The sequence below is a fragment of the Scyliorhinus canicula genome, chromosome 16, assembly GCF_902713615.1.
Source record: "Scyliorhinus canicula chromosome 16, sScyCan1.1, whole genome shotgun sequence".
Classification (NCBI taxonomy): Eukaryota; Metazoa; Chordata; class Chondrichthyes; order Carcharhiniformes; family Scyliorhinidae; genus Scyliorhinus; species Scyliorhinus canicula.
In genome coordinates, this window is record NC_052161.1 from 87,050,825 (window position 1) to 87,062,872 (window position 12,048).

The 12,048-nt window shown below is 50.5% G+C and overlaps 1 protein-coding gene across 1 annotated transcript in view; it reads right to left on the reverse strand.

Annotated features, from left to right (window-relative positions):
• Positions 1-10,850, reverse strand: part of LOC119979760 (lymphocyte activation gene 3 protein-like) — a 70,491-nt gene extending 59,641 nt beyond the window's left edge. The window contains exon 1 of the mRNA XM_038822380.1: positions 10,741-10,850. The gene's annotated coding sequence lies outside the window, so the exon portion shown is untranslated. The remainder of the gene's footprint in view (positions 1-10,740) is intronic.
• Between the last annotated feature and the right edge of the window lie 1,198 nt (positions 10,851-12,048).

The following is a 12,048-nucleotide window of genomic DNA, read 5'->3' on the forward strand; positions in this document are numbered from 1 at the left end:
AGATGGAGACTCCCTCTATAACAGAGTCCCTAGCAATGAGAGTGTGGTGAATGTGATTCACACCGGATTATAACCAGCGCCGGCCCTAGGGTTGCTGGCGCCCCGCCCAGGGGGGGCGGGGCCGAGGGGGGGGGGGCAGGGGGGGCGGACCCGAGGGGGGGCAAAGGGGGCGGACCCGAGGGGGGGGGCAGGGGGGGCGGACCCGAGGGGGGGGGGGGCAGGGGGGGCGGACCCGAGGGGGGGCAGGGGGGCGGACCCGCGGACCGAGCGGTGGGGCGGACCGGGGGGGGGGTCGCCTTGGGGGAGGGCGGCCACCGCGCATGCGCTGGTTGGCACCGGCCCAACTGCGCATGCGCGGGACCCGAGTCTCTGGCGCCCCCTAGCACATGGCGCCCCGGGCGACTGCCCGAGTTGCCGGTGCCTTGAGCCGGCCCTGATTATAACCTGTATATACATGTGTCTATATTGTAAGTGCAGTTGCACTATCTGACCTCCAGGGGCAGTAGCTCTGGGAATGCTTGAGAGTTGTACGGGGCTCCTCCCTTGGCTCCGCCCAGGACTCCTCCCCTGGGAGCTGCTGTATAAAGATCAGTGCCACAGGGTCATCCGGCCAGTTCACCGAAAGTTCAATGGCTAACAGGCTGGCTCTGTTGTAAGTATATTAAAACCGCTATTCTAATCCTACAAGCACGTGTCTGTAGAATTGTTGGTTCCAACAGAGAGGGAAACTATTTTTCCAGCCGAGAGAGAGAGAGGGAGAGCAAGAGGGAGAATCTCCCTTTTTAATAGGGGTCCCTGATGGAGAGAGAGAGAGAGAGAGAGAGAGAGACTCAATTTTTAAAAGGGTCCCTGATGAAGAAATAGAGAAACTCCCTCTTCAACAGGGATCTCTAACGGAGAGGGAGACGCCCTCATTATTAGCAGTTACAGACGGACAGCGATAGACTCCCTCTGTAACAGTGTTCCCTGACGCAAAGAGAGAGAGAGAGAGACCCCCTCTTTAACAGGGTTCCCTGATGCAAAGAGAGAGAGAGAGACTCCCTCTGTAACAGGGTTCCCTGACGCAAAGAGAGAGAGACTCCCTCTTTAACAGAGGTCCCTGACAGAGAGAGAGAGAGAGAGACTCCCTCTTTGACAGGGGTCCCTGACAGAGAGAGAGAGACTCTCTCTTTAACATGGATCCCTGATGGAAAGAGAGAGAGAGAGTGAGAGAGAGAGAGACTCCCTCTGTAACAGTGTTCCCTGACGCAAAGAGAGAGAGAGAGAGAGACCCCCTCTTTAACAGGGATCCCTGACGGAAAGAGAGAGAGGCTTTCTCATTAACAGGGGTCCCTGGTGGAGACAGAGAGACTCCCTCTTTAACAGGGGTCCCTGACGCAAAGAGAGAGAGAGAGAGAGAGAGACTCCCTCTTTAACAGGGGTCCCTGACAGAGAGAGAGGGACTCTCTCTTTAACATGGATCCCTGATGGAAAGAGAGAGAGTGAGAGAGACTCCCTCTTTAACAGGGGTCCCTGACGAAGAGAAAGATGGACTCTCTATATAACAGGGTTCCCTGACAGAGAGAGAGAGGGACTCCCTCTTCAATAAGGGTCCCTAACGGAGAGAATCCCTCTTTAACAGGGGTCCCTGACAGAGAGAAGGAAAGAAAGAGACTCCCTTGGTAATAGGGGTACCTGATACGGCCCAGACAATGAACAATTCAAGCCTCCAAGGGTGAAATCTATTCCCTCCACCACAGAAGAAGGGCCCAGCCTCGATCACCTCAGCAGCCAAGTTTATTCAAGGCTATTCTTGGCCATGACTGAGATTTTCCAATCCTTCGCAAAGCCCTAGTTGTCTTACAGTAAACTGCATCAGGCTTTAACGGAAGATAATAAGGCCAAACTCCATTCCTCAACGCCCACAGACCAACCCTCCCCAACACACATACAAAACAGATAGATCAAACAGATTGCGCAGTTCCCAGCGAACACACCACATCTCAAATGCTAAACATTGCTGTTTGAAGCTCAGTTGACGCATCCACGATCACGAGATTGTGGTTAACACACAGGGACCAGTTACATCATTGAGCATCGCGGAACACAAATGTTTGCCTGCTGGTGATTAGACAGAAAGTAAATCTCCCTTGACACTGTCCCCATCAATCACTCCCAGGACAGGTACAGCACAGGGTTAGATACAGAGTAAAGCTCCCTCTACACTGTCCCCATAAACACTCCCAGGACAGGTACAGCACGGGGTTAGATACAGAGTAAAGCTCCCTCTACACTGTCCCCATCAAACACTCCCAGGACAGGGACAGCACGGGGTTAGATACAGAGTAAAGCTCCCTCTACACTGTCCCCATCAAACACTCCCAGGACAGGGACAGCACGGGGTTAGATACAGAGTAAAGCTCCCTCTACACTGTCCCCATCTAACACTCCCAGGACAGGTACAGCACGGGGTTAGATACAGAGTAAAGCTCCCTCTACACTGTCCTCATCAAACACTCCCAGGACAGGGACAGCACGGGGTTAGATACAGAGTAAAATTCCCTCTACACTGTCCCCATCAAACACTCCCAGGACAGGTACAGCACGGGGTTAGATACAGAGTAAAATTCCCTCTATACTTTCTCCAGCAAATAAGGAGGTGTAGGGCCTGGAGGAGGTTGTAGGGGCTGGAAGGAGTTTCAGAGACAGGGAAGCTACAGAGACATGGAGGTTTGTGGGGGCTGGAGGATGTTACAAAGATATGGAGGGATGTCAGTGCTGGAGGGGATTTCAGAGATAGGGAGGGTTGTACGGGCTGGAGGAGGTTACAGAGATAGGGAGGGGTTTGGAGGCTGGAGGAAGTTACGGAGGTCAAGAGAGGTGGAGGGGGCTGGAGGAGGTTACAAACATGTCGGGGGGTGGGGGGGAGAAGTGAGGAGGGATTGAAAACGAGGATGTAGAATTTTTAAATGGAGGCATTGCGGAAAGGGAGCCAGTGTAGGTCTGCGGGCACAGAGAGGGGGATTGGAAAGCGAGATGTGCTGTGAACTAGGGTACGGGTGGGGAAACTGCAGAGAATTGGTTGCGTTGCCGTATTTGAACGATCTGGCGATTGCTGTTTTTCTTCCTCTCGCTCTCTCTCAATGATGTATTCACAGAAATTGTTTTTGAGTAATTATCTTTTCCGCTGATATTTGAGAACCTGTTGATATTTTTTCCGTTTTCTCTCTCTCTTGCTCTTTCAGTTTCCTCCATAGCTTCACCACACCTCATAGACCTGCAGTCACCCATCTGGCCCTTCACACCTCTGCTGTCTCTCTAAAAGAGACCTTTGGACTATCTCAAGATCGAATCTCTGCCCCATTTCCACTCCTCTACCCCCACCAGAGCTCCAAACGCCCCTCTCCCCGAAGACTCGCCTCATCAGCATTCCCCGCCGCCTCAAATGTTTCGCTGCCCACTTGCTTGTTCCCCCCCCCCCTCCCCATTGGTGCCCTTGCACACTCAATCTGTCCCCCTCCTCCCCCTGGCAGCTCCCTCTTTCCTTCCCCTTTCCTCCATTCCCCCTGCACTGTCCTCACACCCCCATCACCTTCTACCTCCCTGACTCCCTCTCCATCTCCTTGGATCTCTCCCTGGCTCCATCTCCCTCATTGTCCCTCTCCCTCTCTCTTTTTTTTAATCCCTCGCTTTTTTTAAATTTAGAGTACCCAATTCATTTTTTCCAATTAAGGGGCAATTTAGCATGGCCAATACACCTACCCTGCACATCTTTGGGTGTACAGACGTGGTGAGAATGTGCAAACTCCACACGAGCAGTGACCCAGGGCCGGGATCGAACCTGGGACCTCCCTCGTTGTCCTTCTTTGGACTGGACTCTCCGTTTCAGCAGCTAAGTGCCAGCTCGAACGGAGAATTTGCGGGAGTTCTACGACCGAAAAATCAGCGCCGGCCCCTCACCGATTCCGGGACCGGTGAGAAGCTAGCAGCGGCGCTGGGTGAAACTACCGCCTCCCGTGCCAAAAATGGTCGGGTCCCAGGCCATGCATGTGCACAGCAGCGACCTGCAGTGGTCGCGCTGTAGAACACGGCGCTGGCCATGCGCGGACCCGACCCCCCCCAACCACAACCCCACAGGCCACCCCCCACCAGCCCTCGTGGAAGCCCCCCCCCCCCCCCCCGGCCAGCAGCACAGGTCCCGGCCGGGTGTGGCGCCGCTGGACACAGTCCCCAGCCGCCACGCCGGGTTCCCGACCGCTGAGACCACACGTGTCCCGCGCGGTCGGGAACTCAGCCCATCGCGGGTGGAGCATCGCAGGAGGACCAGCTGATGATACACCAACGGCGCGTGACGCGATTACACTATTTCCGAGGGGGGGGGGGGGGGGGGGAGCTGGCTGACCGGCATCAAAACGGGCCAGCTCCGATTTGGGCGTTGGAGCCGATTCTCTGGCCGATCACCGATTACAATATCCCGCCCTCTGTTTCGCTCCATCAGTCTCTTAAAATCCCTTTCTGTCTCTCCCTCTCTGTCTCTATCTTTCTGTTTCTCTCCCTCTCTGTCTTCCTTACACTGTCTGTCTCTGTCACTCTATGTGTGTCTGTCTCTCTATTTCTCGTGTCTTTTTCTCTCCCTGTCTCTCCATTTCTCTGTCTTTCTCTCTCTTTCTCTCTGTCTGGCACACTCTCTCTTTTTCTTTGTCTGTCTCTCCCTCTGTGTCTCTCTCCTTCTGTCTCTCTCTCTCTCCTTCTGTCTCCCCGGTCTTGATTGTCAGTTCAATGTTGACCTGCTGGTTAAGAGCAGAGAGTGGGAGGTTTAGGACAGTGGGGGTTGGGCGCGTGAAAGGTTGAGGCTATGGAACTAGTGTTTGTATTGACAACTTCAAACTGCCAGGGCCACTAATGACAACCTCTTCAATTCTCAATCTAAGGACCTGCTTCCCTGTGAAACAATGGTGGAGAGGAACGAGGCAAAGGAATATCGGAAAGAGAGAGAGAAAGAGAGAGACACAGGGAGAGAGACAGAGAGAGAGAGACAGAGAGAGAAACAGGGACAGAGAGAGAGACAGAGAGAAAAACCAAGAGAGAGAAAAACAGAGAGACAGAGGGGGGAGGAGACAGAGGAGGAGGAGACAGAGGGGGAAGGGCGATTAAAATTGAGAGATGAGGGGGGACTGAGAGACAGGGAGGGAGGGAGAGAAAGACAGACAGAGAGAGAGAGAAAGAGGGAGAGAGACAGAGGGGGGCTGAAAATGATAGAGAGAGAGAGAGAGAGAGAAATGAGAGGGAGCGAGATGAGAGGGGGAGAGAGAGAGAGACACAGAGAGGGAGAGAGAGAGAGAGACACAGAGAGGAAGAGCGAGAGAGACAGACAGAGAGAGAGACAGAGAGGGGGAGACAGAGAAACAGACAGAGAGAGAGGGGGAGACTGAGAGAGACAGACGGACAGATAGAGACATACAAAGATAGAGAGAGAGGAGACAGAAAGAGAGAGAGACCTCTGATATGAATGAGGGGTAGGGAGCACTCAGGAATAATCTTGGGAAGGGCAGTTTAGCTGCGATGGGCCAATTAGCCTGAGGCAGTTGTTCCTGAACCTGATAAATGCCTTGAGCAGAGACACAGATCACTTGCCAGAAGCAGCTCAGCAGTGCCTCCCAGTGCCACGTGCCTGCAACTACATGCTCCTTTCTGAGATGCAATTCTCAAATATTCCAGAACCTCAAAGCAAAGGTTCTGTCCTTCGACCTTTGTAAAAATCTCCAGCGGTGAGATTGGAGGCAACAAGCGAGGGAGAGATGTGTGTTATTTTGGAGAGAGACACCCTCTTTAACAGGGGTACCTGGCAGACAGAGAGAGACTCCCTCTTAAACAGGAGGCCCTGATGGAGAGAGAGAGGGGGGGAGACCTCGAAGGAGAGAACATAAGAACATAAGAACTAGGAGCAGGAGTAGGCCATCTGGCCCCTCGAGCCTGCTCCGCCATTCAATGAGATCATGGCTGATCTTTTGTGGACTCAGCTCCACTTTCCGGCCCCGAACACCATAACCCTTAATCCCTTTATTCATCAAAAAACTATCTATCTTTACCTTAAAAACATGTAATGAAGGAGCCTCAACTGCTTCACTGGGCAAGGAATTCCATAGATTCACAACCCTTTGGGTGAAGAAGTTCCTCAGTCCTAAATCTACTTCCCCTTATTTTGAGGCTATGTCCCCAGTTCTGCTTTCACCCTCCAGTGGAAACAACCTGCCCGCATCTATCCTATCTATTCCCTTCATAATTTTAAATGTTTCAATAAGATCCCCCTCATCCTTCTAAATTCCAACGAGTACAGTCGCAGTCTACTCAACCTCTCCTCATAATCCAACCCCTTCAGCTCTGGGATTAACCTCGTGAATCTCCTCTGCACACCCTCCAGCGCCAGTACGTCCTTTCTCAAGTAAAGAGACCAAAACTGAACACAATACTCCAGGTGTGGCCTCACTAACACCGTATACAATTGCAACATAACCTCCCTAGTCTTAAACTCCATCCCTCTAGCAATGAAGGACAAAATTCCATTTGCCCTCTTAATCACCTGTTGCACCTGTAAACCAACTTTCTGTGACTCATGCACTAGCACACCCAGGTCTCTCTGCACAGCAGCATGCTTTAATATTTTATCGTTTAAATAATAATCCCGTTTGCTGTTATTCCTACCAAAATGGATAACCTCACATTTGTCAACATTGTATTCCATCTGCCAGACCCTAGCCCATTCACTTAACCTATCCAAATCCCTCTGCAGACTTCCAGTATCCTCTGCACTTTTCGCTTTACCACTCATCTTAGTGTCGTCTGCAAACTTGGACACATTGCCCTTGGTCCCCAACTCCAAATCATCTATGTAAATTGTGAACAATTGTGGGTCCAACACGGTTCCCTGAGGGACACCACTAGCTACTGATTGCCAACCAGAGAAACACCCATTAATCCCCACTATTTGCTTTCTATTCATTAACCAATCCTCTATCCATGCTACTACTTTACCCTTAATGCCATGCATCTTTATCTTATGCAGTAACCTTTTGTGTGGCACCGTGTCAAAGGCTTTCTGGAAATCCACATCCATTGGCTCCCCGTTATCTACCGCACTGGTAATGTCCTCAAAAAATTCCACTAAATTAGTTAGGCATGACCTGCCCTTTATGAACCCATGCTGCATCTGCCCAATGGGACAATTTCTATCCAGATGCCTCGCTATTTCTTCCTTGATAATAGATTCCAGCATCTTCCCTACTACCGAAGTTAAGCTCACTGGCCTATAATTTCCTGCTTTCTGCCTACCTCCCTTTTTAAACAGTGGTGTCACGTTTGCTAATTTCCAATCCGCCGGGACCACCCCAGAGTCTAGTGAATTTGGGTAAATCATCACTAGTGCATTTGCAATTTCCCTAGCCATTTCTTTTAGCACTCTTGGATGCATTCCATCAGGGCCAGGAGACGTGTCTACCTTTAGCCCCATTAGCTTGCCCATCACTACCTCCTTAGTGATAACAATCTTCTCAAGGTCCTCACCTGCCATAGCCTTATTTCTATCAGTCGCTGGCAGAACGTTTGCTGAATGTAGGAATTTCAGATATATTGTATTCGAGGTACTTGGTGCAGTAAGGTTTAAAAGCCTGGGTTAGTGTTTTTAAGGAGGAGGTGTGATGAATGTAGGAATTTCAGATATATATTGTATTATATATATCTGGTGCAGTAATGGTTGTAAAAGCCTAGGTTAGGGTGTGGGTATATCTGCTGCAGTAATGTTTTTTAAAAATGCTAGTTTAAAAGACAGGCAGACACTTGTGGCTACAGAAGGGTAATTACAGCATCCTTATTTCAAGCCATGCTTATGTTTAAAACAGCAAACCCAATGGCTTGGAGACTTAAATGTTTATGCCAGGACTGATTAGCGTGTGATTCACGTTTCAGTTGGAAGCATTATTCGGTAAGAGAGTCAGGGCATGCAAACTGGCAGCACTCTGCCGGCACAAATTCAGAGCAATTCCTAGCCCAGCGGGCATTCTAACCCTTGGGGCCAGAGATAGTGCCACACAGCCTGGCAGCTGGAGCTGTTTATAAGCGCTCCACTGACCGCACACTCATTGCAGCCACCAAGACAGCTTAGAGAAGACCTGCCCCTGGATTGGGGGGTCCGAGGTGGACTCACAGCTCCATGGCGGTGAGGAGCCGGAGTGAGACCCGCAGACCCAAGCCTGCCCTCCTGAACACTGCCTGGCAGGTGGTGGCAGACACAGTCTGTGCTGCCAGTCTCATCTGGTGGGGGTCACTGGTGAGTTATGCCCGGAGAGAGGCAGAGAACCAGGGAGGGCTCCAAAGACCACAGTGGAGGTGCCCTCTGGTCGGGGCAAGGCCTGCTGATTCCTTAATTCCTCAGTAGTGGGGCAGCACTTCTGAGGAGTGCCAACACCTGATTGCCACCTGATTGAGCTTGGCCATGACCATTTCCTTGATGATGCAGCTGTGGTACGAGGGTTTCAGAGGGGCAGCCTGGGTGGGCTCCCAGATGACCAGAGGCCTTCTGAGCATTTAAAGGACACAGGCAGCACTCAGCAGTGTGAGCAGACAGGAGCCTGTAAGTAGTACCATAGGGGTATGTTGGGCGCCATGGTAGCACAGTGGTTAGCATTGTTGCTTCGCAATGCCAGGGTCCCAGGTTCGAATCCCGGCTTGGGTCACTGTCTTTGCGGAGTCTGCACGTTCTCCCCGTGTCTGCGTGGGTTTCCTCTGGATGCTCCGGTTTCCTCCCACAGGTCCCGAATACAGGCTGTTAGGCGAATTGGACATTCTGAGTTCTGTCTCAGCGTACGGGCGCCGGAATGTGGTGACTCGGGGCTTTTCACAGTAACGTCATTGCAGTGTTAATGTAAGCCTACTCGTGACAATAAAGATTATTATTAAAAGGCAGACTACAGCAATGGCGGTCTGAGCCAGGCCACCTGACCCTGAGGGGGACACCCTGAGTACACAGACTTCGCACCTGAAAGGGGCGGAGCAGCGCAGAAGGGCAGAGCATGATGTGTCCAATCACATTTAAATGCATTCAAATTCTGTTTTTTGCCTGCTACCACTGGCACGGTCTGCAAACCCCGATTTCACCATCGGGGAGGTACCGGAGCATGGCGTCCGAATCGGTACGGGCGCGGATTTTGATTTTTTTTGCCAGACATCCAATTCTCCAACCAATTGCGATTCGCGTTCCCGGCATCGCGAGACGGAGAATCCAGCCCCTGCGTTTAAACTTAAGTAATCAGGTCACGGGATTCGGGTGGGAGACAAGGATGTTGTAATTAATGGGAGGAGCGAGGGGCTAAAGCAGGCGGGTTTTCAGTCAAGTTAGTTTAGATTTGACTGTGAACCGAACAGCAGCTTCTGTAAAGAGTTGTCAAGTTAAACAGTGGCTCGACACAGGCAAGAATCCTCAGGTTGTTCCCCGAAGGATCTCTCTCTACAACCCAACTTTCAAAGCTATCTCTATACAAAATGTTTTCCAGTGGTTGCTAACCCGAGGGCTCCCTAACCCTCATTGAAACCAGAGGTCTCTCTCTCTCTCCTTCTGTCTCTTCTCCCTCTCTCGGTCTGTCTGGCTCCCTCTCTTTGCAGAAGGAGAGAGAGGGGAGGACAGAGAAAGACAGAGTGAGTGGGAGACAGAGAGACAAGAGAGAGACAAAGTGAGGGCAGAGAAAGATAGACAGAAAGATTCAGATGTATGCAATTCTGACCTTTGACCACCAGAAGGAGCTACAGTCTCCCTGAGAGTCCTGCAGCTTTAACCCAGTGGAATCCCTGATTTTCCCCTTTGTTGGGTGTCTGCAACAGACACTCCACTATATTAAGAACAGAGTCTTTACAGCCTTCCAGAGGATTAAAAGGTTGCAAATCTGGTGAGGGACTGCCTGTTTTCTTATTCCAGAAGTGCCCTTCACAGACCTGATTGCTATCTGTGTCTTTTCACTCGGGGAGCCTTCACAGATCTGGCTAGGTTTTAGAATTTGCCCGCCAGAGTCAGATGGAGAGAGCAGAGTGTCTTGCAGCTGCTTCCAAACTGAATCCTTTTCAGAACTGTGGACAAAATGGAGCCCTCCAGATGACCCGCCTTTCTTCCGGTAGATTCTGAATGGCTCCATCAATCGCGAGCAACAACTGGAGATAGTTCGAAATTTCAGATTCACCGATTGGCTTCTTGCCAAGTCTATCAAACTGACATCACAGGCTGTGCCACAGAACCTACAAGGGAAAACCTGGGCAACTCCATTAAACCAGGGGTGTTTCAGGTTTGCCTAAAGTGTGTAGTTTAAGCAGAAATCTCAGCAGTGTAGCAGCTAATCAGAAAACTGTAGATTGAAGGCAGGCAGCATGACAAGGATGAACAAGAAACACAGAACAGATAAAGGTTTTACAACAGTGTCCCAACCAATAATGACAGTCACCAGGTTTGTAAGTTTAAACACAATTACTCTATATCTATAACAAGAACAATTAAGAAATATGCAGTAAATACTGGTTAACAAGCTAATACCCGACTTCCCCCTTTAACTGCCCCACCTTCTACCCACACACACAAGACAGACAAACATAGAGGGGTGGAAAGTGGTAAAAATAATAAGAATTAGGGTCAAATGATAAGAGTCCTTGTTTAAGACGAACGCTATGCGTGTGGGTTAAAGTTTCAGGGTTCAGGCCTACCACAGTTAGCAAACACCTACTCACAGTTAGAGCTTCAGACCAGCCTATTCTGCAGAGAGAGCCATCAGATTCTGGTCTCTGCTTGCATCAGCCGTTCCTGCAGAGAGAGAGAAAACTGGTTCCCACAGTTACCCTATTTGGTGAGAATTCACCGGTTATTTCTGGAGAAAACAGAGTGGGAATAGCCAGTTCTTCTTCCTTTGCTGCCAAAAGAAAAACTGAAACTTCTTTAGGTCTCTGAGAAACACATTCCAGTGAGATAATATCCAATCACTACCTGTTACTGGACACAGCACCACCTCTTAGGCCCATTCATTGGCCACCAGCCACATGAATCAATCAGAGTTGTCACTGATGTCAGTCTAAAACAGCACAAGCTTCTAGATCTTCCTGTTTGAATTAAAGTGCAGCCTACTGCGTGACTCTGCACCAGGTGAGCCTTGTGCTCCCTTTCCAGGAGGGTGGCAACTGGTGAGATATTCATACTGTGCAGGAATTTGGCTCCATGCTAAGAACCTGGTGTGGAGATGCCGGCGTTAGACTGGGGTGAGCACAGTAAGAAGTATTACAAAACCAAGTTAAAGTCCAACAGGTTTGTTTCAAACACTAGCTTTCAGAGCACTGCTCCTTCCTCAGGTGAATGAAGAGCTAGGTTCCAGAAACATATATATATAGACAAAGTCAGAGATGCCAGACAATGCTTAGAATGCGAGCATTTGCAGATAATCAAGTCTTTACAGATCCAGAGATAGGGGTAACCCAAGGTTAAAGTGGTGTGAATTGTCTCAAGCCAGGACAGTTGGTACGATTTTGCAAGCCCAGGCCAGATGGTGGGGGGTGAATGTAATGCGACATGAATCCCAGGTCCCGGTTGAGGCCGCACTCATGTGTGCGGAACTTGGCTATAAGTTTCTGCTCGGCGATTCTACGTTGTCGCGCGTCCTGAAGGCCGCCTTGGAGAACGCTTACCCGGAGATGAGAGGCTGAATGCCCTTGACTGCTGAAGTGTTCCCTGACTGGAAGGGAATATTCCTGCCTGGTGATTGTCGCGCAATGTCCGTTCATTCGTTGTCGCAGCGTCTGCATGGTCTCGCCAATGTACCACACTTTGGGACATCCTTTCCTGCAGGGTATGAGTTAGACAACGTTGGCCAAGTCGCACGAGTATGTACCGCGTACCTGGTGGGTGGTGTTCTCACATGTAATGGTGGTATCCATGTCGATGATCTGGTATGTCTTGCAGAGATTGCCATGGCAGGGTTGTGTGGTGTCGTGGTCGCTGTACTGAAGGCTGGGTAGTTTGCTGCAAACAATGGTTTGTTTGAGGTTGCG